Source organism: Labeo rohita, chromosome 3 (assembly GCF_022985175.1).
Source record: "Labeo rohita strain BAU-BD-2019 chromosome 3, IGBB_LRoh.1.0, whole genome shotgun sequence".
Taxonomy (NCBI): domain Eukaryota; kingdom Metazoa; phylum Chordata; class Actinopteri; order Cypriniformes; family Cyprinidae; genus Labeo; species Labeo rohita.
The window spans coordinates 19,800,441-19,804,929 of NC_066871.1; the positions used below are offsets into that span (position 1 = coordinate 19,800,441).

At 35.7% G+C, this 4,489-nt stretch overlaps 1 long non-coding RNA gene across 1 annotated transcript; it reads left to right on the top strand.

Moving 5' to 3' along the window:
• Positions 1-1,148: 1,148 nt before the first annotated feature.
• On the top strand, positions 1,149-4,489 carry LOC127156964 (uncharacterized). Its single transcript, XR_007825807.1, has 3 exons — positions 1,149-1,253; positions 3,496-3,641; positions 4,400-4,489. It is a non-coding gene; the product is annotated as an uncharacterized LOC127156964 (long non-coding RNA).

The window sequence follows — 4,489 nt, forward strand, 5'->3', positions numbered from 1 at the left end:
CTTTATGGCAGAGTGGCCCGACGGAAGCCTCTCCTCGGTGCAAGACACATGAAAGCCCGCATGGAGTTCGCTAAAAAACACCTGAAGGACTCCAAGATTGTGAGAAATAAGATTCTCTGGTCTGATGAGACCAAGATAGAACTTTTTGGCCTTAATTCTAAGCAGTATGTGTGGAGAAAACCAGACACTGCTCATCACCTGTCCAATACAGTCCCAACAGTGAAGCATGGTGGTGGCAGCATCATGCTGTGGGGGTGTTTTTCAGCTGCAGGGACAGGACGACTGGTTGCCATCGAGGGAAAGATGAATGCGGCCAAGTACAGGGATATCCTGGACGAAAACCTTCTCGCTCAGGACCTCAGACTGGGCCGAAGGTTTACCTTCCAACAAGACAATGACCCTAAGCACACAGCTAAAATAATGAAGGAGTGGCTTCACAACAACTCCGTGACTGTTCTTGAATGGCCCAGCCAGAGCCCTGACTTAAACCCAATTGAGCATCTCTGGAGAGACCTAAAAATGGCTGTCCACTAACGTTTACCATCCAAACTGACAGAACTGGAGAGGATCTGCAAGGAGGAATGGCAGAGGATCCCCAAATCCAGGTGTGAAAAACTTGTTGCATCTTTCCCAAAAAGACTCATGGCTGTATTAGATCAAAAGGGTGCTTCTACTAAATACTGAGCAAAGGGTCTGAATACTTAGGACCATGTGATATTTCAGTTTTTCTTTTTTAATAAATCTGCAAAAATGTCAACAATTCTGTGTTTTTCTGTCAATATGGGGTGCTGTGTGTACATTAATGAGGAAAAAAAAAGAACTTTAAATTATTTTAGCAAATGGCTACAATATAACAAAGGTGAAAAATTTAAGGGGGTCTGAATACTTTCCATACCCACTGTGTGTATATTCATATCAGTTGAGTCAGTTGATACTACATTATACTACTATAATACTGAAGATTCAAATGAACTGGTTTGTAAAAAATGCTTAAATTACACAGTGAAGTTTTTATAATAATAAAGTTACAATTACATCATAATATTTCTATTCGTCAATTCGTCTTTTGAAATATAAACATTGAAATAGAGTTCATTTTTCTAGCGTTTATGGTCACCGAATTTGTTTTTTTTGTTTTTTTTTTCTGAGGTAAATGTGACGTTACCTCACATTGTTTACAAGCTGCTATATTAACGTCTTTTCGCTGTTGAAACGCTGATTGACCGATTACATGAGACAAGATACGGATTTCGGTAAGTTGTGCTGTTTCTTTTAACATATCTTCGTTTATTTATGTTTATTTCGTGCTGAAAGTAAAATGGAGGAGACCATTAGTTAACGTTCTTGAACTGAGACGATCTGTTTCTCCACATTAAACAGCGCCAAAACGACATTTATTGTTTGAATACTGCAGGACCGAATTTGAAATCTGAGACTTTGTTTAATATCAAAAGTAACAAAGCACAAAGCTTTTTTTATTGGATTTATTGGATGGGAAGTGCTCTATGTTCTGTTCATTAACTGAAAACAGGCTAGGCTAATTTAATAATCGATATTGTTTCGTAAAAATGAGAATCGATTAAAATTGAGAAATTAACATTATTATTTATTGTTTTTACGTAGCCCTAATTTTTTAGTGCTTTGATGCTTCAGGGAAAGAAATTAGAATTACAGGTTTGTCTTTTTATACTGTTTTTTCATACTTTTCTTAAGACTAACATGTTAGAGTATTTGTATATACTTTTTCATATAATTTTAAAATACTACAGATATTACATAATATTTATGTAATGTTACGTAATAATGCTTTACATTTTACAATAAGGTTCATTAGTTAACATTAGGCTGGTTAACTGCATTAGTTAACATGAACTACCCTAATAGCACACAGCAGATGCTTTCCAGATCAAGAGATCTTTAACAGACATCTTGCAGATGTAGGTGTGCTATCTGGGTAAGAATACACAGTACTTCTACAGCATTTATTAAGTTTAGTTTTTAGTAAATTTAGCTAATTTCAGCATTTACTAAAGGATTATTAAAATCGCAAGTTGTGTTTAACAATATTTAATGCTCTGAACTAACGTGAACAGACAATGAACAACTGCATTTTGAACAAAGATTAATAAATAGTGTAATAACTGTAATGTTCATTGTTTATGTTAGTTAATACATTAATGTTAACAAATGACACCTTATTGTAAAGTGTTACCGTTTAAGTTAAGTAGATTTAAGCTTCTATTTAAATTTTAGTATTTTAGGACTGTTTTGTTTAAGTTTTGTTTAAGAACTGTGTGTGAAACATTTGAACAGCAGCATTAGGAGCACAGCAAATGTGTCCTGTCAGCTTCTAAGCGGAGCACCTGGCTGGATTTTTTGGCAAAATTTGCTTGTGTCCTGGACTTGCTAGTTGTTGTGCTAGCCATGATTGCCACATCATTTAAATTTGTATTCCTCAGATTCTTTAACACACAGCACGATTCACAATCGACACACACACACATAAACAAGCGTAAATGCTCACAAACGGAGTTTGGCGGATTAGTGCAGTCTCAGAGTCTGGTTGTGGCTTTGTCTTGGCTGATGATCAGTCAGTGGAAACAGCATTAGGATTCTGCTGTTCGCTCCTGCCTCATTACACTGGAGACATGAATCAGCTGTTTGACGCCCCTCGAACCAGAGAGAGCGAAACCAAGCGCGCCAATAAACAGAAGAGACTGACTAACACAAAAAATAGACATTTCTATGGAAAACCCTGTCATACAAGTAACAGGCTTTCCTCTTTGAACTTTTCACCTCCCTTGAATGTTTGGTCTCAGACAGACATTCTCCCAGTTACTGGGGCTGAGGCAACCACAGTCACCCCTGCAGATATTTATTAGGGGATCGTAATCACGGCCCCACCATGTTAGTCCTGACACTAAACACATCAAACGGCATAAATTACAGCTGGCCTTACAGTGGAAACACTCTTTCAGAAACGTGGTGCGATAAAAAGGTCATTTGTATTCTAGGTGTCCTGTCAACTCTGCTGAAAAAAAAAAAACAGTAGAAAACCATTACAGAAATTCTAGTGGTTTCCACTACAAATACCAGTACAAACATTACAAACCATCAACTTTTAACCATTAAAACCACTGAAACTGGTTTTCAGTAGTGGTGTTTTGGGACATATCCCATTAGGATTTAGAGGTTTTAACAAGACACCAATGAAAGGCGACAAATTGCTAGTAGAAACCCACAGGGACCATTACAACACAATTCCCATTACCACCAGTAAAGCCATTACAAATTCTGTAAATTCAGAACTTTTTATTTACTTTCTAGCCTGAATCTTTACTGTTACTGAACGTTTCACACCTGAAGCAGTACATGTTAAATAGTTTTAAATGTAAAAAATAAGCAGCACATTAAGTGGAAATCATTTATGCTGATAAGTATTTATTGATTTTTATTGAGTTTTTGAAGTGCTCGTACTATATTTCTATATATTAGTGAGTCTTCATGCATAACAAGACGTTCAGCCGCACAAGTCATGGTTGCAGCAGTGGACGTTTTCACCTGGCGTGCAGGACTCCTCACATGTGCGAGACAAAGATTGTGCTGGAAGAAGACATACACATTTTAAACTCATCATTTTTGTAAGTATATCATTTTACATGTTTATCTATTTATATAAACACACTCACAAAAGCCGTCATATTATTTAGTACCTGAGGGTATTGCCACAGTGACAGTTTTTGTAAAAAACTGACATACACTATAATCTAATATAGCCAAGGTGACTCGAACACATTAAATACTATTTAATATATAATAATATTACAAGTAATCTGGATTATGTAATCAGTATTTAGAGTAATTAGATTAAATTACGTTTTTAAAATACTCATAATCAGATTACAGTTACTTTTTTAAAGATTACATGATCACATATTATTCACACAATAGTAAGAAATTATTCATAATTAATTGATTCACCCTAATTTCTCTTTTTCATCTTTTCTTTAAACTCACAAACCCCAGTTTGGGAAACCTTGATGCTATATAATGTTTAATGCACTTCATGTTGTTAAAAACAATCAATGGAATATATTTTCAATTTATATCAATATGGTACAAGATTATCCCATTTCAATCAATGTGACAAATGAGATAGGTCAAATGTAATCTAAAAGTAATCTAAAAGTAGTTTGATTATATTATCTATATTACCTAAAACTACAATTTTTGTTGTGTAATTTGGAATCAGTAACGGATTGCAATGTGTAAGTAATCTACCCACCTCCGACTATTTAATAATAATTTCTAGTTTACCTGATATTTTTTAACAGTGAATATGTGGCCTGCCATTTTTAAATCTGCCTCGGCATCTTAACAAGCCTCACTTATTTTACAGAGGCTGTAGTTTTGCATGATAGTGGCAGGATGAGGACATGCCCCAGCACGTACCGGTGGCCTCGGTCCTGCAGAAGTTGGCAGATGGGGG